Source organism: Schistocerca cancellata, chromosome 9 (assembly GCF_023864275.1).
Source record: "Schistocerca cancellata isolate TAMUIC-IGC-003103 chromosome 9, iqSchCanc2.1, whole genome shotgun sequence".
NCBI lineage: Eukaryota > Metazoa > Arthropoda > Insecta > Orthoptera > Acrididae > Schistocerca > Schistocerca cancellata.
The window spans coordinates 24375602-24400124 of record NC_064634.1 but is presented as its reverse complement, the minus strand read 5'-3'; the positions used below and the strand labels follow the sequence as shown (position 1 = coordinate 24400124).

General features: G+C 42.0%; 1 protein-coding gene across 1 annotated transcript in view; it reads right to left on the bottom strand.

Annotated features, from left to right (window-relative positions):
• LOC126100717 (acetyl-CoA carboxylase) overlaps positions 1 to 24523 on the bottom strand; it is a 444288-nt gene that overhangs the window by 323043 nt on the left and 96722 nt on the right. The window lies entirely within an intron of this gene.

Genomic DNA, 24523 nt, shown 5'->3' with positions numbered 1-24523 from the left:
GTAATGCGTCCATGTTAGCTTGTAGGCTTTCTGGAGCTTGGTGATTCTTTGTTCATTGGCAATTCGGTTTAATCCTGAGGACTGTATACTTTCACCGAGGTATTTAAAATGGCAGACTTGTGCAATTTTACCATATTTTGTTATTAAAGGGGATTTATTTTCTGGCTGCCTTTCCATGTATTGGGTTTTTTCATAAGATATCTGTAGTCCGGTTTTTTCTGAAATTTAATGTAGTTTTTCCACTGCGTGAATCGCTTCTGTTCTGTTTATTTATTTATTTATTATTTATTTATTTATTGTTCCGTGGGACCAAATTATGGAGAAGTCTCCATGGTCATGGAACGAGTCAATACATGGAATTATAACACGATAGCAGAAACAGATAAAATGAAATATAAAAACAACATATTCAGGCGACAAGTCTTAAGTTTAAATAAAGAAAATCAACAATGTAACACTGGAATTTGCTTAATTTTTTAGCTCTACCAGGAGCTCCTCGACAGAATAGAAGGAGTGAGCCATGAGGAAACTCTTCAGTTTAGACTTAAAAGAGTTTGGGCTACTGCTAAGATTTTTGAGTTCTTGTGGTAGCTTATTGAAAATGGATGCAGCAGAATACTGCACTCCTTTCTGCACAAGAGTCAAGGAAGTGCATTCCACATGCAGATGGGATTTCTGCTTAGTATTATCTGAGTGAAAGCTGCTAACTCTTGGGAATAGGCTAATATTGCTAACAACAAACGACATAAAAGAAAATATATACCGTGAGGGCAATGTCAGAATTCCAAGACTATTGAATAGGGGTCGACAAGAGGTCCTCGAACTTACACCACATATAGCTCGAACAGCCCGTTTTTGAGCCAAAAATACCCTTTTTGAATCAGAAGAATTACCCCAAAAGATAATACCATACGACATAAGTGTATGAAATATGCGAAGTAGACTACTGTTCGTGTTGAACTGTCACTTATTTCAGATACTGTTCTAATGGTAAATAAAGCAGCATTTAGTTTCTGAACAAGATCCTGGACGTGGGCTTTCCACAACAGCTTACTATCTATCCGAACGCCTAGGAACTTGAACTGTTCCGTCTCGCTTATAATATGCCCATTACGTCTGATCAAAATATCGGTTCTTGATGAATTGTGAGTTAGAAACTGTAAAAACTGAGTCTTACTGTGATTTAGCATCAAACTGTTTTCCAGAAGCCACGAACTTATTTCATGAACTACATTATTTGATACTGTTTCAATATTACACGCAAGATCCTTCACTACCAAGCTGGTGTCATCAGCAAACAGAAATATTTTTGAATCACCTGTAATACTAGAAGGCATATCATTTATATAAATAAATAACGGCAGTGGCCCCAGCACCGACCATTGGGGAACGCCCCACTTAACAGTGCCCCATTGGGACTGAACATCACTACCACTCTCAATATTGCGGAGAATTACCTTCTGCTTACTGTTCTTAAAGTAAGAGGCGAACCAATTGTAAGCTACTCCCCTTACTCCATAATGGTCCAACTTCTGCAGTAATACTTTGTGGTCAACACATTCAAAAGCCTTCGTTGCCGTTTAACCCCCTCTCCCCCCCCCCACCCCCCCCCCTAGTGCGAGTGAAGAAAGACTGTTGGTGTTCCGTATGAGACCTAATCTCATTTCTCCTAATGGTATTTTAGCGAGGAGGACGCAAGATGTTGGTTGAGTCGTCTGGAAACATCTACACCTGCATGATTACTCCGCAATTCACAAATAACTGATTGGCAGACGATTCTTCGAACCACCTTCAAGCTATTCCTCTACTAGTTCACACGCTAACAGCGCGGGGAAAATCGAACACTCTTGTGTATATCAATGGCCTTTCATCAGTAACATTACCAGATGCCAAGTTCGTTTTGTTTGCCGACGATACAAACATTGCAATAAATAGCAAATCAAGTGTAGTCTTAGAAAGATCAGCTAATAAAATATTTGTGGACATTAAACACTGGTTCCTAGCCAATTCTTTATCACTGAACTTTGAAAAAAAAAACACACTACATGCAATTCTGAATTTGTAAGGGGTGTCCCACGAGTATATGTTTAGCATATGATGACAAGAAGATAGAAGAAGTGGACAGTGTTAAATTCTTGGGATTACAGCTTGATAATAAATACAACTGGGAAAAGCTCACCACAGAACTGCTGAAGCCTCTTAGCAAATCTCTATTTGCAATGCGAATTGTGTCAGACGTAGGGGAAATAAAAATGAAAAACCTGGCATACTATGCTTACTTTCATTCCATAATGTCATACGGGATTATTTTTTGGGGTAATTCATCAAGCCAAGCTAAAGTTTTTCGGGCACAAAAACGTGCAGTAAGAGTTATATGTGGTGTGAACTCAAGAACATCCTGCAGAAGCCTGTTTAGGGAACTAGGGATACTAACTACTGCTTCCCAATATATTTATTCCTTAATGAAATTTGTCAATTCATGGAATCAATACTAGAAATAAGAATAATCTTCACAAGGAATTAAAGTCACTTAGGCTTGTACAAAAAGGTGTGCATTATTCAGGAACACACAACTCTTTCTACTCCATTGATGAATTTCTCAGTAAAACCAACTGATATATATATATAACTTCTACACAATTTCAGTGCAGTAATGTGTTCATTGTAAATAAGTATTATAGTAGTTGTATTACATGTTGATTACCTTATAAATAAATAAAAACTTTATTTTAAATTCAGTGCATTAGTATTTGTAAAATGACTCTTTCATATAGTGGTCATTAAAAAACGACGATCATTCCACTTGGGACCTGTGGAATGGTACATTGGCTTATTTGTTTTAGTTGTAAATATTTGTCATGTATTGTTGTTTTTCTGACATGTTCCACATCCTGGAGGACCTCCTCACTACGGATCAATTGGAATGAAAGTAAATCTAATCTTATCTAAATCTTTCCGCGCGAGTTCTGATTTCTCTTATTTTACTATGATCATTTCTCCGCAAGTAGGTGGGCGCTAACAAAATATTTTCGCGTTCGGAGGAGAAAATTAGTGGTTGAAACTTCACTAGATGATCCTGCAGCAACAAAAAACGCCTTTGTTTTAATTATTGCCACCTCAATTCGCCTACCATGTCCGAGGCACACTCTCCTCTATTTCGCCATAATACAAAATGACTTACCTTTCTTTGAAGTTTTCCACTGTCCTCCGTCAGCTCTGTCCGTATTAACGGATCCCATACCACGTAGTAACAGATTAGACTATATTAGATTAGTATTTGTTCCACAGATCATGAATACGACACTTCGTAATGATGTGGAACGTATCAGGTTAATATAAGGTGACTATACAAGATATTACATTACACAAAATATTACATGACACTTCATATTTTTATTTTTTTGTGGGGGTTGGGGAAATACCCACTTACTATATCCAAAAATTCATCTAATGAGTAGAAGGAGTTGCCATTAAGAAACTCTTTTAATTTCCTTTTGAATGATATATGGCTATCTGTCAGACTTTTGATGCTATTAGGTAAGTGATCAAAGACTTTTATGGCAGCATAATTTACCCCTTTCTGAGCCAAAGTTAGATTTAACCTTGAGTAGTGAAGGTCATCCTTTCTCCTAGTGTTGTAGCCATGTACACTGCTATTGCTTTTGAATTCGTTCGGATTGTTAATAACAAATTTCATAAGTGAATATATAGATTGTGAGGCTACAATGAAAATCTCTAGTTCTTTAAATAAGTGGCTGCAGGATGATCTTGGTTGAGCTCCAGCAATTATTCTGATTACACGGTTTTGTGCAATGAACACTCTTTTACTCAATGATGAGTTGCCCCAGAATATGATGCCATACGAAAGCAGAGAAAATAGGCGTGGTAAGCTAATTTACTGAAATGTATATCGCCAAAATTTGCAATGACCCTAATAGCATAAGTAGCTGACCTCAAACGTTTCAGCAGATCCTCAGTGTGTTTTTTCCAGTTCAACCCCTCATCAATGCATACACCTAGAAATTTTGAATATTCTACCTTAGGTACCGATTTCTGATCGAAGTCTATATTTATTAATGGTATCATTCCATTTACTGTGTGGAACTGTACGTAGTGTGTTTTGTCAAAGTTTAATGAGAGCCCATTTGCAGAGAACCACTTAATAATTTTCTGAAAAACATCGTTTACAATTTCATCAGTTAATTCTTGTCTGCTGGGTGTGATAGCTATACTTGTATCCTTGGCAAAAAGTACCAGCTTTGCATCTTCGTGAATATAGAATGGCAAGTCATTAATATATATTAAGAACAGCAGAGGACCCAAAACCGAACCTTGCGGCACCCCATTCTTTATTGTTCCCCAGTTTGAGAAATCACCAGTTTTTTTGCATATTATGTGAACTGTTTATTTCAACTTTCCGCGCTCTTCCAGTTAGGTATGATTTAAGCCATTTGAACGCTGTCCTATTCATACCACAGTACTTGAGCTTATCTCTAAGTATTCCATGATTTACACAGCCAAAAGCCTTTGAGAGATCACAAAAAATCCCAACGGGTGACTTCCGGTTACTCAGAGCATTTAATATTTCATTAATGAAAGTATATATAGCATTTTCCGTTGAAAAACCTTTCTGGAAACCAAACTGACATTTTGTTAAAACTTTATTTTTACAAAGGTGTGAAGCTACTCTACAATACATTAATTTTTCAAGAATTTTGGATAAGGCAGTCAGAAGAGAACGGAAAAGTGCACTGTGGGCAGTCTCTTTAGTAGACCTGTTGCATTTTTTAAGTGTTCCGTCAATAAACCGGAGTCTTTGTTTCGCTTTCCACACATTACCTGTATGATCATTCCAGTTTGTTATTCGTAATTCCAGTCCGTACGTATTTAGCCGAATTCACAGCCTTTAGACTTGTGTGATTTATCGTGTAACCAAAATTTAGCGTATTCCTTTTACTACTTTCAGTATGCGCATGAGTTCACAGTTTTCATGATTTAGATTAACTGCCACTTTTCGTAAGATACAGATACCTTGTATAAATTATTTTTGGGACTGATCATCTGATGACTTCACAAGACGGTAAATGACATCATCATCTGCAAACAATCTCAAAGGGCTGCTCAGATTGTCTCCTGAGTCGTTTATGTAGATCAGGAACATCACAGGACCTATAACACTTCCATGGATAACACCAGATATTACTTCTGTTTTACTCGATGATTACTACGAACTGTGACTTTCTGACAGGAGATCACGAATCCAATCCAGTTTGATTAGAAGTCGCCTGTGGAGATGGTGACAAAAGCCTTCTGGAAGTCTACAAATATGGAATCAGCTTCGTGAGAATAAGGAGCTAGTCGTGTTTCGCGTATGCCTTCCCAATTTTATCAGTAAACCGAACAGTGACGCATATAGCTCTATCGTGGCGTCTGCTATTGCAGCTGGATCAGCAACTGCGTGATAGTTTCGAACTTAAACGAATCCCTTAAGAAAGGTGCTGCTCGTCTTTGAGTTTCCTTCATTTCCTCACTCAGTCGTACCTGGTAAGTGTCACAGAGTGAGAAGCAATATGAAGTATAGCTCGAGCAATATTTTTTGCAAACAGGCAGGGGCAGATCAGATGGAAGGGGTTCACGGACAACACGACACATTTCTCCCTTCTCCCCTCCCCCTCCCACAACAAAAAAAAAAGGAAATGCCTTTTTTATTCCTATGAATAGAAATTTCCAAACTTCTCAGCTAATTTTCGGACAACAAAGTACATGAAAACTAAGTCTCCAAAATAGTTAGGAATATGAATTTCGAGCTACAAAGGATATTTGCTTGCGTAAGGGCCGACCCACGTGGTTAGGCTTGTGTCTTTACTGGCTGCAAAGGACAGTCCAGCTAAGAAAAGACGCTCTGCTATCAACAGACCGACACGGTTCGTGACTCTGCAGGTAGAAACGGTAAACCGCATGAAACTGAGAAAAGCAACACAGAAAGGGGAAGACCAACCCCCCCTTCCCCCCCCCCAACTAAGGAAACAATAACAGAAATACTGACTCGCCAAACGTAGTCTGAAACGACTGAAAGAAACAGCTGTCCCCCGCATCCACAGGGTGGCTTCCAAAGCCACAGACTGCAGACAAACGTTACAATCGAAGTGATAAGAGAAGTACTAACAATGGTAGGTGCAAACAACGATTTTAATACTGTGTACATTGTAACGCTGGCAAAGTTACGAGAGTTTGTTGCAGTTATGGTTCCTACATTAACTGCACGACACATCTGCTTCTCGAATTTTCTTTCACAAAACGCTGTATTTCTCCAAATCAAAATTTATTGAAAGTTATGCTAAAGCAATGTACTAACCGCTGACGTAAACAATTTATTATTGTATCAGAACATTTTATGTATTTTATTTTCATTGTTATTAAAATCGTGGGTATAACCGGCACATTAAAAGTGGGCGTGTTGCTAAGTCATATTTGGGCAAAGGGGACAGAGGAGGAAAGATAGTATTAAACTGTGACAATCCCCCTGCCCCCTCCAACCACAAGGCCGTAAAATCGAACCTTGGATCCGCACCTCTGTCGTGGGTGCACTGCACTTCCTGAGGATTCTTTCAAATGAGTTCGTTAGCATTCCCTACGATCAGTCTTAAGTTGTAGTTACACTTTAAACGTGCAGTAACTAGTATCGATGCACACACCATATGGCTACTTGACAGTCCCTTTCGCGGTAGCGTTCTTTCATCGGTTGAGGCAGATACGTTTTTGTTTAGACAGTGGTTCCGGTTAGCCTTGACAGGCAGTTAACAGTTCACATTCACTATTGACATCGGTGTTAACGTGGAGCCTCTGCGTTTACACTACGGCAGATCACAAAATAATCATTAAAAAAATGGTTCAAATGGCTCTGAGCACTATGGGACTTACCATCTATGGTCATCAGTCCCCTAGAACTTAGAACTACTTAAACCTAACTAACCTAAGAACATCACACAACACCCAGTCATCACGAGGCAGAGAAAATCCCTGACCCCGCCGGGAATCGAACCCGGGAACCCGGGCGCGGGAAGCGAGAACGCTACCGCACGACCACGAGCTGCGGACTACTCATTCAAGACAATTATTTTCACAATAGAGGCACCAACAGTTCACGCTTAGGAATATCAATAACATTGCCGCAACTTGGTCCGAAAACTAATCCTTATGACGTTTGCCACTAGAATAAATCGTTCCTTTACTCATGACATCAGTGCGCTAAATGTGTACAACAAGCTTGTCAGTCACCTTGTGTACTTCGTTCATGTGAAATACGTCAGTTACGCGGTGTACTGCAGGCGTCGCACCTTAATGGCGGCGATAATCACAACTTGACACTATGAATATGTATGTTGTTGTTGTTGTTGTGATCTTCAGTCCAGAGACTGGTTTGATGCAGCTCTCCATGCTACTCTATACTGTGCAAGCTTCTTCATCTCCCAGTACCTACTGAAACCTACATCCTTTTGAATCTGCTTAGTGTATTCATCTCTTGGTCTCCCTCTACGAGTTTTACCCTCCACGCTGCCCTCCAATGCTAAATTTGTGATCCCTTGATGCCTCAGAACATGTCCTAACAACCGATCCCTTCTTCTTGTCAAGTTGTGCCACAAACTCCTCTTCTCCCCAATTCTGTTCAATACCTCCTCATCAGTTATGTGATCTACCCATTTAATCTTCAGCATTCTTCCGTAGCATCACATTTCGAAAGCTTCTATTCTCTTCTTGTCCAAACTATTTATCGTCCACGTTTCACTTCCATGCATGGCTACACTCCATACAAATACTTTCAGAACGACTTCCTGATATTTAAACCTATATTGGATGTTAACAAATTTCTCTTCTTCAGAAACGCTTTCCTTGCCATTGCCAGTCTACATTTTATATCCTCTCTACTTCGAACATCAGTTATTTTGCTCCCCAAAGAGAAAAACTCCTTTACTACTTTAAGCGTCTCATTTCCTAATCTAATTACCTCAGCATCACCCGATTTAATTCGACAACATTCCATTCTCCTCGTTTTGCTTTTGTTGATGTTCATCTTATATCCTCGTTTCAAGACACTATCCATTCCGTTAAACTGCTCTTCCAGGTCCTTTGCTGTCTCTGACAGAATTACAATGTCATCGGCAAACCTCAAAGTTTTTATTTCTTATCCATGGATTTTAATACCTACTCTGAATTTTTCTTTTGTTTCCTTCACTGCTTGCTCAATATACAGATTGAATAACATCGGGGACAGGCTACAACCCTGTCTCACTCCCTTCCCAACCACTGCTTCCCTTTCATGTCCCTCGACTCTTACAACTGCCATCTGGTTTCTGTACAAATTGTAAATAGCTTTTCGCTCCCTGTATTTTACCCCTGCCACCTTCAGAATGTATATATGTACGTATACTTCTTGAAACGCTCTCCTGTTCACGCAATAATATTACTAGTTACTTCGATAAAGTGAAATAAATTTATCCGCTACTTTTAGCTAAACCTCCTTACCTCTCATAACTTCGGGTCACGCGCATTCGTGATATTTTCCAGTAACCGTGAATGGCTTTTACGACACAAGGTATGTAGAGCCGAGCCTGCGACAAGCCGCATCTCTCCGTTTCCTTTAGACGCAAAGCGCGGGCACCTACTTGTACTGTCGCTGACACTTCATCCATTGCCTCACTTAAAGGAATATAGTTCCAGATCACCAGGATTTTTTACAAGACTGTCACGTTAGTAACAAATCCATCTCACTTAAAAATCACCACTGCCCGACTTTAGCCTGATTTTATGTACAGAAAAGAGAGGAAAGTGGGTTATTTTATCATGTTGTACTGTTTGTCAAAAGTTCCAAACGAAAACTGTGCGAACGACTAAGACAGCGTGTTACGAGCAGCAGAGTTCTCCGGAGGCACGCTGATGAGGTGGTCACATATTTGCCCTGCATGACGTCACGAACTGTGGCGTAGCGCACTTGCGGCAAAGGATACCAATCACGGCTAACGTATGTGAAACAACGTATGCGAAACGTATTGACCTCTTAAAAAATTTAATGATTTGAAATCTTAAATCATGTCACATAAAAGATCAAATATTATATAAGTCCTGACGCAACATCCGTTCTGTGAAACGAACTGAAGAGCAGAGAGATACTGCGTTTTGTCCAGATGCATTGCCTGAAACGGCTCTAATGGTGATATGAAAACAAAACAAAAAGTCAAAACTATGCATTGCTACGGAGCTATATTCATTCGACAACATACGACTGAACACAGCAGCTTCTTCAGGAGATATTCGTACGTCTTCAGTGCCATTTGTACAGCCTCTGCAGGAAAGAGTTCGTTTCTGCATGGGAAACATTTGTGAGCCACCCTCCCCCTTCCCCCGATGAACGCCAATGGCCTGATCCAATGGTGATTATACGTTACTTCATGAGCATCGTGTATAGTAATTCATGTTTTTCTTTTATATATTTCCAGCTGCCAGGTCCTAAATAGAAAGACGACAAAAATAACGGATTTTACAGTGTTACCTGAAATGTGAAAAGGTGAAAGAAGGGGAAAGACGATGGCGGACAGGGTTTCATACTGCGCCACCGCCATGGGCAACAATACCAAAATTACACGACGAACTGGAGAAAGAAGGTAGTGTGTGTGATCTGAGAAAGGAACGGTGTGACAAGAAGAAATCAGTACTGGGCAAAAGGTGGGTGGACACAATGGTGTAAGCCTCCACAAGATCACCACAGAAGTCCAGACGGCAAGCTGCGGGCGAATGAGATGTAAGCAAATCACGTGATACCGCGTTCGAAAGTAAGCTAAGTGGAAATGCTACATTTCCAGTTCGCTTCGTGCGATGGACGGGCGGAAGACTCGGATTTTTTGAATGGATTTGCGATAAAGAACAGCTCACTGTATATCTATCAGACGACTTGTGCGGTCATTCCTTTTTTTTTTTTTTTTTTTTTTTTTTTTGAAGAAACAGGAACAGGTGTAATGCACCTTACCATATTGCAGGAACGAATTTACCAACCGTTCACCACTTGTATCCAGATGTTTGTTCTTTCCTTCCCCCTCCCACCCCTCTCCCTTTCCCAACAGGACTGCACCGTCACATCACAACGAGCGGCAATTCTTGGATCCTGGATAAAATATTTGTTGAGAGGTGAACCGGCCCGACGAAGAAGTGTTGAGTTGCCATCTAGATCTCCCGATCTAACGCCGTTAGACTTCTTCCTGTAGCGAACTCCGAAGGAGGCTCCAAAGCAACGTACTATGGATGACATGAGGGAGGGGATTGTGACTGCCTGTGAATACATTTTAATGGAAACCATAACAGCTGTGTGTCGATCTGTTCCGAAGCGTTGCAGACGCTGTATTGCTGCCCATGGAGGACATTTTGAACATTTTCAACAGTAAAACATCATCAGTAAAGTCGTGATCATCTACACGCCTTAATTAAAAATTCATATTTCTTGCTATTTTTGTTAGAGTTATTAAAGTTCAGACAATGTAAACCCCTTTTGAGGGACACTCCATATAAACTGGAAACACGATAGAAACAGCTTCCAGGTAACGACTAGGTATCCAAACAGTCTATATAGTCAGCCTTTACGTGCAGTCTGTGATCTGTTGTCACTTTGCGTAAGAAGCATTCTAAATTTATCAGCAGCGCCTGGGCATGAAAAGTAATCAAAATTAATTATATTAATGCGTGGTGTCCGTTCTTTCGGACATGTCCGAAAGAACTAACGCCACGCGTTAATATACACACATAAAAAAAAAAAATTTGGATCACCCCAGCTCCCAGAACTGAAGGTACACATTGACTGTGGGTATTGTATCAGAGACATACTCCCTTTGACTGTTCAGAGATGTCATTAAACCCGCCCAAAGATGTAAACAACCATGCATGAGCGGCGCCTATTAGACGGAGGGGGTCCGACGGCCGATCAGTTCCAGTTATTCCACCAGGAAGGAGATACACGGCTCGTGTTGTCTGTAGTTCAACCATGCCTAGACGGTCAATTCCGCAGTTCGATCGCCTCCGCGTTGTTACTTTGTGCCAGGAAGGGTTCTCAACAAAAGAAGTGCCCAGGCGTCTCGGAACGAACGAAAGCGGTTTTGTTCGGGCACTGAATAGATACTGAGAGACAGGAACTGTCGATGACATGCCTCGCTCAGGCCGTCCAAAGGCTACTAGTGCAGTGGACGACCGCTACCTACGGATTATGGCTCGGAGGAACCCTGACAGCAACGCCACCGTGTTGAATAATGCTTTTCGTGCAACCACAGGACGTTGTGTTACGACTCAAACTGTGCGCAATAGGCTGCATGATGCGCAGCTACACTCCTGACGTCCATGGCGAGGTCCATCTTTGCAACCACGACACCATGCAGCGCGGTACAGATGGGCCCAACAACATGCCGAATGTACCGCTCAGGATTGGCATCACGTTCTCTTCAACGATTAGTGTCGCACATGCCTTCAACCAGACAATCGCCGGAGACGTGTTTGGAGGCAACTCGGTCAGGCTGAACGCCTTAGACACATAGTCCAGCGAGTGCAGCAAAGTGGAGGTTCGATGCTGTTTTGGGGTGGCAGTATGTGGGGCCGACGTACGCCGCTGGTGGTCATGGAAGGCGCCGTAACGGCTGTACGATGCGTGACTGCCATCCTCCGACCCAGAGTGCATGCCATATCGGCAGCATGTTGGTCAGGCATTCGTCTTCGTGGACGACAATTCGCGCCCCCATCGCGCACGTCTTGTGAATGACTTCCTTCAGGATAACGACATCGCTCGACTAGTGTGGTCAGCATGTTCTCTAGACTTGAACCCTATCGAACACGCCTGGGATAGATTGAAAAGGACTGTTTATGGACGACGTAATCCACCAACAGCTCTGAGGGATCTACGCCGAATCGCCGTTGAGGAGTGGGACAATGTGGACCAACAGTGTCTTGATGAACTTGTGGATAGTATGCCACGACGAATACAGGCATACATCAATGCAAGAGGACGTGCTACTGGGTATTAGAGGTGCCAGTGTATACAGCAATCTGGACCACCACCTCTGAAGGTCTCGCTGTATGGTGGTACAACATGCAATGTGCGGTTTTCATGAGCAATATAAAGGGCGGAAATGATGTTTATGTTGATCTCTATTCCAGTTTTATGTACAGGTTCCGGAACTCTCGGAACTGAAGTGATGCAAAACTATTTTTGATGTGTGTAACTGATACGCTTCGATGGGCTATGAATACAGAACCATCAGTGCACAAGCACATTTGTGTTTGATTTCCAGCGGGAATCTAAAACTAGTGAGTATGAAAGACATGGGCGGGGACTGCGTTAGGTGGGAAAGCGGGTCAGCCGAGGAGTTTGCCGAGATAGTCCGCGCGTTTGCAATTAAAACTTTGTCCGGTTGGCCGCAGTGGTTAACACAGCTGTCTAGTAAGCAGGAGATCCCAGGTTTGAGTCCCGGTCCGACATACATTTTCACTCCTCGCTGCTTATTCCGCGTAAAGTCCGGATGCAGCTGATATCATCAGTTACTTTTCTATCCTTTCTCCCCACCCCAGCTTCCACCTTTTTGTTTATATAAAAATCGTAATTAAGAATTTCTTCAGTGAAATACATGCAAATAATGCGAAGTGTATGACAATACGAGTCATTGAAATGCAATAAATATTTAAATACATGGTCAGAGATACAGTGTACATTGCGACAGGGTAGTGAATGCATCCCCTGTGTGGCAGACGGATGTGACGTCATTGAGAGTGCGACGAGCATGACTTTTTCTGGTTTTGGCGGTCATGAGAGCAACATCTATTGTAATGGATAGAAACCAATTTGTTTCTATAAATTTTCTCATTACTTAACCTCTTACAGCACTTATTAAAGTGTTTTAAAATATTTACCCTTTATCAATTTGTTAAAAATACGCTAGTACATCCATAAGTGTAAAATTTACAAGAAAAGGTAGTGATGAAAAGAAGATTGAACTACTTCTTTAAAAGGACATCTAGAACCGTTACACACTGCTGAATGTGATGAATCCCGGGAACTAAAACATGAAAGGAGTGTTATTAAACCATCTTCCACTTCAGCCACCCTGTAACAAACGATCGAAAAGGTTACATTCCTTGATAAAACATAAAATGGAATATGTAGAAACCTGAATAAGAAAAATCACAATTTAATTTGTGAAATGATGGCTCGTCAAGTTCCGTCAGGTGATTTTTTTTTTTAGGACTTTCAATGCAATCTTGTAACTGTTGACGTAAGTAATTTACGATAAAATTTGGTTACTTAAGTATACAAACTGAAAATTTTACACAAGATGCTGTTATCGAGAAATGATAATTACGTAAATAACGCCTCCGTCTTCGACAACATAGTTGTGCAGCGATCGATTTCGGTTACGATGAAACCGCCTCAGTCAAATCACTATCGTCGACCGCCACAAAAGGCGACGCTTGGCGCCATATCCAGGCGAAATGTCAGGGGCGAGATGCAGATCCACTGGACAAGATCTGCCAGCGAGGCAAGCGCATTTCTTATTACCAATAGTTAATGGCAAAACGTGAGAACACGAGCCACCTGCAGGGTGCCGGCCGCTGTGACCGAGAGGTTCTGGGCGCTTCAGTCCGGAACCGCGGGACTGCTACGGTCGCAGGTTCGAATCCTGCCTCGGGCAGGGATGTGTGCGATGTCCTTAGGTCAGTTAGGTTTAAGTAGTTCTAAGTTCTAGCGGACTGATGAGTTCAGATATTAAGTGCCATAGTTCTCAGAACTATTTGAACCTGCAGGGTACACAAGCCGGCGAAGGCCTTCCTGTCCATGTGATTTGTCGAACAAATTACTCAGGAGGAAAATAATTTATTACGACGAGACTGGGGCCATTGCTGAAACTTCATATATACCAGTAAACAACAATTACATATAAATGTTCTACTGTACTTCCTTGATAACTGTATGACACATTTCGTAACATCTAGTAAGCTCTAGCCTCTCTTGCTTAGTTGTCATTACACACAAATAACAACGAAATTACTTGGCACGTAATAAAATACTAGCTCTAGAGCATAAAGGGAAATGAACATCTTGAAAGGCGTCAAAAAGTGAGTCAATAAAAAGCCTATTCGCCAGTGATCGGTTGCTGTTCAACAGTATTCCATGGCGTCTTTATAAAGTACATGCGACCACAGTTAAGAAAAAAGAACTTCGTCTCCTTAAAGTACATCAATTCTAAACGTACTACTCTTCCGAATCTTGTCCTCGCCCCAAGACTGTCCCCGAGCACCAAAGTGCAACCACGCAGTCAGCGGTGATGTGGCGACAGCCCGCAAGTTCGTGTCTGAAGGTCAAGCAGGCCATCTGCTATCTGTCATTTGTGTCTCTGTCGAAAGTCCAGTGCTCAACCGATTTACGTTTAGAGTGCTGCTCACGGGAGACGAGTTGTAATGACCCCTGTTTCCGCACTGTGTGAGGCATAATTTTTGAATTTCTGCATTGCAAGTTTTTATTAGGTTATGGTAAGCAGTACCTGCTACTGCAGTACGGTGAGAAATGGTAAGAACATGGTGCAAGGCGATAGGATAGTAGGCCTACTTTAGAACAACAAAAAGGGTCGAACAGCGACATACTCTATTTTTGGTACAGGTTTCTGCTGCACAGTTGATTTGATAACTGGTAGTGGTTACAAAGTTACACGACAAGCTCATTTCAGCTTTTTTCCTATATCGTGCGTTATAACACTATTCATTACGTCTATGGCAGTTATTATGTCTATGTATGGTACATTATGCTTACATCTTACAGGGTGTTTCAAAAATGACCGGTATATTTGAAACGGCAATAAAAACTAAACGAGCAGCGATAGAAATACACCTTTTGTTGCAATATGCTTGGGACAACAGTACATTTTCAGGCGGATAAACTTTCGAAATTACAGTAGTTACAATTTTCAACAACAGATGGCGCTGCAAGTGATGTGAAAGATATAGAAGACAACGCAGTCTGTGGGTGCGCCATTCTGTACGTCGTCTTTCTGCTGTAAGCGTGTGCTGTTCACAACGTGCAAGTGTGCTGTAGACAACATGGTTTATTCCTTAGAACAGAGGATTTTTCTGGTGTTGGAATTCCACCGCCTAGAACACAGTGTTGTTGCAACAAGACGAAGTTTTCAACGGAGGTTTAATGTAACCAAAGGACCGAAAAGCGATACAATAAAGGATCTGTTTGACAAATTTCAACGGACTGGGAACGTGACGGATGAATGTGCTGGAAAGGTAGGGCGACCGCGTACGGCAACCACAGAGGGCAACGCGCAGCTAGTGCAGCAGGTGATCCGACAGCGGCCTCGGGTTTCCTTTCGCCGTGTTGCAGCTGCGGTCCAAATGACGCCAACGTCCACGTATCGTCTCATGCGCCAGAGTTTACACCTCTATCCGTACAAAATTCAAACGCGGCAAACCCTCAGCGCCGCTACCATTGCTGCACGAGAGACATTCGCTAACGATATAGTGCACAGGATTGATGACGGCGATATGCATGTGGGCAGCATTTGGTTTACTGACGAAGCTTATTTTTACCTGGACGGCTGCGTCAATAAACAGAACTGGCGCATACGGGGAACCGAAAAGCCCCATGTTGCAGTCCCATCGTCCCTGCATCCTCAAAAAGTACTGGTCTGGGCTGCCATTTCTTCCAAAGGAATCATTGGCCAATTTTTCAGATCCGAAACGATTACTGCATCACGCTATCTGGACATTCTTCGTGAATTTGTGGCGGTACAAACTGCCTTAGACGACACTGCGAACACCTCGTGGTTTATGCAAGATGGTGCCCGGCCACATCGCCCGGCCACATCCTGAATGAATACTTCGATGATCCTGTGATTGCTTTGGCCTATCCGAAACATACAGAAGGCGGCGTGGATTGGCCTCCCTATTCGCCAGACATGAACCCCTGTGACTTCTTTCTGTGGGGACACTTGAAAGACCAGGTGTACCGCCAGAATCCAGAAACAATTGAACAGCTGAAGCAGTACATCTCATCTGCATGTGAAGCCATTCCGACAGACACGTTGTCAAAGGTTTCGGGTAATTTCATTCAGAGACTACGCCATATTATTGCTACGCATGGTGGATATGTGGAAAATATCGTACTATAGAGTTTCCCAGACCGCAGCGCCATCTGTTGTTGAAAATTGTAACTACTGTAATTTCGAAAGTTTGTCTGCCTGAAAATGTACTGTTGTCCCAAGCATATTGCAACAAACGGTGTATTTCTATCACTGCTCGTTTAGTTTTTATTGCCGTTTCAAATATACCGGTCATTTTTGAAACACCCTGTAACTGGTACGACGTGGTTCATATTGCGTCTTGGAGCGTAACTATCGATTATCTTTCTTTTGTGTTATGATTACTGTATTTTTATGTTTTTATATGCGTGATCTGGGTAAAATTACTTTCGGTAACTTCAGAGGTAAGACTCCTCTCACAAGACTTCCTGCGATGGTGACGCCATTTTGACGTCACGCGCAACATCGCGAGGCCCACCGCTATATTGACAATCGATCCGGCAGGCGCCGTATTTAACATCTCCGCCTGATCATGAAATGCCAGTTAATCACGCATCAGCGATATAAGACTTCAAGAAATTCTATGGAGATGCTATGACAATCGACACTTACAACAAACGTCACAGGAGTAGGTTGTAGCGCAATGGATTCACGGCACCGTTTTACGGGACGGTATGGTGTAACTGTCTAAAGCCGGCCAGTGAGCGGAAGTCGCGCTCGAAGAACTTATCTTTCTTTCTTTTCTCCTTTATTCCTCCTCTTTTTGTTTCTGTTTCTTGTCATATCCTTTACTAGCGAGCCTTGAGTATGCCAGTAATGACCACAGCCGGGACACAAAAAGAAAAAGAAAATAAAAAAATAAGTTACTTGTACACTAATAACAATAAAAATTAAACAATAAATAACAAAACAACAAAAAATGTTCTATACATTTCCTACGCTGACATAGCGGTAGCCACAGCCGATGGGGACGTGGTGGCCAACAAAAAAAATGGCTCTGAGCACTATGGGACTCAACTGCTGTGGTTATAAGTCCCCTAGAACTTAGAACTACTTAAACCTAACTAACCTAAGAACATCACACACATCGATGCCCGAGGCAGGATTCGAACCTGCGACCGTAGCGGTCGTGCGGTTCCAGACTGTAGCGCCTTTAACCGCTCGGCCACTCCGGGGTGGCCAACACATTCTTATGAATGCAATACATTCTTACGAATGCAATACGTATATTTTTGCAATATTCTATGTTATTTAACATTTCCATCTGATTAGAGAACGAAAATGAAATTTACATTTGGCTGTTTTTTCCCAGTATGAGGCGATTTCCGAGTGTGTGACCAGGTAGAAACCTAACAAGACGGTTTAAATTGCTGCGAGTGAAACCATTAGCAATAACATTCATATTCTTCCGTGTTACAAATATTTCGCGGGCAACGGTCTTCTCACAAGTCCTGCAAACCACTCGTACTTCCGGCTGACATATTTCTGCCACTAAGGATACGTGTGAGCTGTTACCCATGCGAGAGAGGCCCACGCTCAACGCTAACGAAAATCGATAGCAGTTCCTGCGGTCGTCGATATTGCGTGTGACGTCAAAATGAAGTTGGGTTTGCAGAAAGGAGTGTGAAACGAGTGTTACCCCAGCTACAGGTCCAGCGATACTATATGTTTACGATGGAAATTATAAGTCATTGGGTACGTTTAATTTTCAGAGACAGTCTTTTTTGGTTTTACGTAAAAATGTTCTACTGTTTGTCGTACTAATTTACCCTTTTCTTTTGTCATCAAAATTTTCTAGGCATTTTTCTTGTTTAAAATCTGTTTGCTAATTGAGGATGTCTTCTGGCTATTTTTCTCTTGACAATAAACAGAACATTATTTACGCAAAATTTAAAAAAAATACTGTTTCTGAAAACTGAAAGTACTCACTGACTCTGCGAAATATGTTTTCCATTGTTAACATATAGTACGCTGGAACCGGAACTGTTAAAAATAATTTTACCGAGATCACTGAAATAAAAATATATATGGAAGTATCGTGATCATAAAACAAAAGAAAGAAAAGCGATACTTACGCCCCCAGAAGCAATATGGAGCACGCACGCCATACCAGCTAAGATGTAAGCATAAAGTACCATAAGTAGACAAAGTGACTAATAGGCCTAGAGACGTAAGAAACAATATTATACTTCTTATATCATCCCCAGAGGTACGCTCGATAATGTCAAAACGCCGAAACGACCTCGTCGTGTAACTTTATAATCACTACGAGTAAATTAATGAACTGTGCAACAGAAAACTGCACAAAACATGCCGTTGTTTGAACTCGTGCATGCTGTGGGCCCATTAGAAAAGAATAACAACGAAGCAATATTCTTCAAACGAGTAAACGATATATCTGAGTACTCATATTTAAACGTTAGTATATGTTAAAAGGCAACTATGATCCAACAGTTAACCCTGTAAATGTCCTTGTGCGACTGCCACTAGCACGGACACAACACTGATTGTTTGGCCTAATAATACGAGTATATCCCATTCACATTTTCTAAATGGTGGCAATATGCCCTTGCCTTCTTCCAGCAGTTGAACGTTTTACATGGACTCCGAAGCAAGGTGCAACTTACAACTTTTCACATAGGAAATCACTACCAGACGTGAAAGAAGCTGTAAGAGATCAAAAAAGTCTGAATGGGACTGAACTCTAGACAGTTGGCACTTAACCATTCAATATACGAGCCACACATCTTTTATGTTCAGAAGATGATTTGTCACATATGACATTCCAGCTGGACTATATGAAAGAGTGAATGAACGCACAACTCTTTTCTTCATATTTTCACTAGTAACGCAAGAAAATTAAAAAAAGTGAAACAGGAAGAAGCAACCTACTAAATAGGAAACACGTTCAGCTGCACGGGAATAACTCTGCTTACGAAATAACTCAGTACAGAAGCACATTCCAAAATTTAAAACAAATCGCAAGTAGCAGAACTCAGATATCTTTGAATTCAGCTGCAGGATCTTCCATGAAACACGGCATGACCAGCATGATGTTTGACACAGGGTATAGGGAACGCAATGGAAGTAAAATAGCATACAAGACATTCAACATTTTCACACTATCTCAAAGAACAGCACCACAGACCAACAGACAAGAACACAAACGTAATTACACAATAAGAGCACGAATGTCCTCACCCTTTGATAAAACCACCACATTCACAGAGCGTTGAAACACGATACATTTTGGTAACGAAAGTCATTGAACACATACTATAATGAATCAGCCAGACTGAAATAGATCCTGGAACTCTCCCCACTCTGCACTCACGCTAAATACCCTGACAAAAATGTTGGGAAGCACAGGGACTTCTCTCTTCCTCTCCGCCCCCCACCCCCCTTCTCACTCTCACTATTTTCCCTCTATCCCTGCCCCCTTACCATCTCCTCCCTTTGTCACACACCATCCGCTTTCCTCATCACTACTTCCATCCGTCGTTTGTTGTCCACTCCTCCTCCCCATCCATTCACTCGATGCCTGAACAGCACTTCCATCAAACAGCAATGTGACGAAAGGAAACATCCATATTCAACACCTCCGGGATTCTCTGATTATTCGTCGTATTTCGCGTAAACAGTCAGCTCAAATGAATATCTCAGTGTAACGTTCTGTACGGATGTGAAATGGACTGACCAGAGAGACTCAGTCGTATGCAAAGCTGCTGGCAGACTTCGGCTCTTTGGCGGGGTACTGCGAAAACGCAGGCAACCTATAAAGGAGACTGCTTCTAAATATTTGAGCGTCCAATTGTAGAATATTGCTCAGGTGTATGGGAACCATTCCAGATAGGACCAAGTGGAGACATTGAACATATACGCATAAGAGGAGCAGAAACAGTCACAGCTTTGTCTGACTCAGGGAGAGCGTCCCTGAACTGCTGAAAAATAAGAAGTGGCAGACGCTTGAAGATAAATGCCTATTGTTCTGAAAAAGGCTACGTACAAAGCTTCAAGGACCAGTATAGAGTGAGGAATCGTAGAATATTGTACTAGTTCCTACGTACCACTCCCGTAATGTCTGCGAAGCAAAGATTAAACGAATGACAGCGCGCACACAGGCTTTAAGGCATCGCTCCAAACGCAAATGGAACGGGAAGAAAGCCTACGATAAGCACCCTCTGCTACGCACTTCAGACGCCCGCAGAATATGTATGTAAATTCGGATACATTCAGCACACTAAGAGTAGTTTTTGTTTGGATCGATTTCACCTACACATCACCAAATGAGACGTAGTATTGTGACATCGTGAACACCTTTTCCGGCCTGTGCAGTTCTATTTTGACGAATTACTATGTAACGTATTCAAATCACGTGGTGGTCACTTGCAAGGAAGTGAACTGGATAATGATACTACTTGTGTAAACTGTGGCTGAAATACAGGGCTATTACAAATGATTGAAGCGATTTCATAAATTCACTGTAGCTCCATTCATTGACATATGGTCACGACACACTACACATACGTAGAAAAACTCATATAAACTTTTGTTCGGCTGAAGCCGCACTTCAGGTTTCTGCCGCCAGAGCGCACGAGAGCGCAGTGAGCAAAATGGCGACAGGAGCCGAGAAAGCGTATGTCGTGCTTGAAATGCTCTCACATCAGTCAGTCATAACAGTGCAACGACACTTCAGGACGAAGTTCAACAAAGATCCACCAACTGCTAACTCCATTTGGCGATGGTATGCGCAGTTTAAAGCTTCTGGATGCCTCTGTAAGGGGAAATCAACGGGTCGGCCTGCAGTGAGCGAAGAAACGGTTGAACGCGTGCGGGCAAATTTCACGCGTAGCCCGCGGAAGTCGACGAATAAAGCAAGCAGGGAGCTAAACGTACCACAGCCGACGGTTTGAAAAATCTTACAATTGCTACAAGCCCTGACACCCGATGACAAAGTCAAACGCTTTGAATTTTCGGCGCGGTTGCAACAGCTCATGGAAGAGGATGCGTTCAGTGCGAAACTTGTTTTCAGTGATGAAGCAACATTTTTTCTTAATGGTGAAGTGAACAGACACAATGTGCGAATCTGGACGGTAGAGAATCCTCACGCATTCGTGCAGCAAATTCGCAATTCACCAAAAGTTAACGTGTTTTGTGCAATCTCACGGTTTAAAGTTTACGGCCCCTTTTTCATCTGCGAAAAAAACGTTACAGGACACGTGTATCTGGACATGCTGGAAAATTGGCTCATGCCACAACTGGAGACCGACAGCGCCGACTTCATCTTTCAACAGGATGGTGCTCCACCGCACTTCCATCATGATGTTCGGCATTTCTTAAACAGGAGATTGGAAAACCGATGGATCGGTCGTGGTGGAGATCATGATCAGCAATTCATGTCATGGCCTCCACGCTCTCCAGACTTAACCCCATGCGATTTCTTTCTGTGGGGTTATGTGAAAGATTCAGTGTTTAAACCTCCTCTACCAAGAAACGTGCCAGAACTGCGAGCTCGCATCAACGATGCTTTCGAACTCATTGATGGGGACATGCTGCGCCGAGTGTGGGAGGAACTTGATTATCGGCTTGATGTCTGCCGAATCACTATAGGGGCCCATATCGAACATTTGTGAATGCCTAAAAAAACTTTGAGTTTTTGTATGTGTGTGCAAAGCATTGTGAAAATATCTCAAATAATAAAGTTATTGTAGAGCTGTGAAATCGCTCCAATCATTTGTAATAACCCTGTACACTCAAAACAGAGAGATCCGACGACGTTGCCGGACAAGGTTGGGTTTGGCAAGCACGAAGACAAGCAGTAGAAATTCTTGCTGTGTGAGGGTGCGCATTGTCTTGCTGAAATGTCAGCCCAGGATGACCTGCCATGAAGGGCAACAAAACTGGGCATGGAATATCGTCGACGTACCACGGCGAGAGTTTATACTGCTTGTCTTCGTGCTTGCAAAAACATACCTTGGCCAGGAATATCGCCGGAGCTCTCCCCAATTGAGAACGTTTGGAACATTATAGGCAGGGCCCCTCAATCACCTCGAGATTTTGATGCTCTAATGCGTCAGTTGGGCAGAAATTGGCATGATATCCCTCAGGACGACGTCCAAAAACTCTGTCAATCAACGCCTAGCTGAATAACTGCTTGCATAAGGGCCAGAAGTGGACCAACAAGTTATTGACTTGCTCAGTCTCTTGCCACTGAGTAATTATGGCAAATAAAACGAACATTAAACTAGTAGGCAACTCTACGAACGCCAAAGTTAACAACTTAAAAGAAACTGAAGTACACGTAAGCAAGCAAAACGAACACAGGTGTGCCATATTTAAATATACGAACGCTCAGTATAGCTATAACTTTGGAAAAAGAAAAGAGATAATATGTACGAAAATTCCTGTGAGATGTGTATCCAAACGATTCACTCTGCTGCAGGCGACAATAACACGAGGGAAAGGAGAAACTGGATTGCGCCATCTCAGTAGCTATTGCATTAACTGTATCTGGATCTCAAACTGGTCAAAATTTTAAAGTATACATAGAGAAAGACGGTTATAATAATGAAATAAGGGAAATCAAAGCTCCCACAGAAAGATGTAGGAATTCGCTTTTTCCGCGCGCTGTTCGGGATTGGAATAATAGAGAATTATTGTGAAGGTGGTTCGATGAACCCTCTCCCATGCACTTGTGTGATTTGCAAATTATCGACATGGATATAGATGAAAACCCTATTTCTCAACATAATTTTCTTTCAGGGTAAGGCCCGTACGTCCCCATACGGCATCGGAGCCAACGTTTTGCTGCATCAATAGCCTTCCCGTCGTCCACGTACTGCTTCCCGCGCACTGCGTCGTTCTTTGAGCCGAACAGAAGAAAAGTCGGAAGGTGCGACATGCAGGCTGTAGGGCGAATGAGAAAGAACAGTCCAATGAAGTTTAGTGAGCTCTTCGAGTGTGCAGACTTATGAGGCCTTGCTTTCATGGAGAAGAAGTTCGTTTACGTTTTTGTGGCGACGAACACGCTAAAGTAATTTCTTCAGATTCCCCAAGATCAGCTTCCACAAATTTTCCCATTCGTCTGTAAATAATTCATTTCAATATGTTGCAGCCATGACTTATGAAACTGATAGTTCAGTATTATTCATACCCGACAGCGCTTGCCTCCTTTGGATTTGGAATTATTGAACTATTCCTGAAGTGTGAGGGTATTTCGTCTTTCTTATACACCCCGCACACCAGGTGTAATAATTTCGTCATGGATCCTCTCCAAAGGACATTAATAATACTGAGGGAATCTCTTCTACTCCAGGGGCCTTGTTTCAACTTAGGCCTTCCGGTGATCTGTCAAGTTCTTATCGCAGAATCATATCTTCCATATCATCTTCAGCTACTTCTTCTATTTCCATAACTCCTTCCTCAAATTTTCCCCCTCATATAGACACACTACATATTCATTCCAACTTTCAACTTTTCCTTTATTATTATGGTACATTGATAATTTTAACTTTTTGGACCGTCTGGCTACAACTGAATGAAACACAATTATCGTGCCACACGCGTTTCGCCTTTATTCTCTACAAGGCATCTTCAGTGGCCTGGAATATGTACATACTTTTACTATCTAGTTTACATTTTGGGGCAAGGTTATAAACAGTTCTGGAGGTTGGTTTTTGCTACGATGTAGTAATATTTTAAATTCTACTTACAGGTTGCGTGGGCGATTTTCTACATATTATGTTTCTGTTCCATTTTTGGTGCCGTTCCTCTTGTAATTGCGGCTTGGGGTGTTTTCCACATTTCACAGCAGTACGAACTGAACACTTGCTTTGATGCAATGTTATGGTTTGTGTTGCTGACTATCGAATGTTATTGCCACATACACACACACACACACACACACACACAATGTGTGTGTGTGTGTGTGTGTGTGTGTGTGTGTGTGTGTGTGTGTGTGTGTGTCCAGAAGGCGAAGGGAGGGGGATATAATTTTTTTAAAGATGGTTCCTTTTTTGCTTATTAATGGTCATTTAGCTGCTTCTCTCTTCTCCAATGGTCTATTTAATTTTCCTACAGATGGTATCTATCTTTCCTCTAGCTTACATGCTTTTGAAGCTTTGCATTTGTCTTTCAACCATTCCTTCTTAGTCATATTGGACTTCCTCAGTTTCAATTTTTATATCTGTATTCCCGTTTGTCTGCTTCATTTTTATATTTTCTCCTTCCATCAATTCGATTTAGTATGTGTTGTGACATTCAAGGATTTGTGTGAAATCTTATGGGACTTAACTGCTAAGGTCATCAGTCCCTAAGCTTGCACACTACTTAACCTAAATTATCCTAAGGACAAACACACACACCCATGCCCGAGGGAGGACTCGAACCTCCGCCGGGATCAGCCGCACATCAAGGATTTC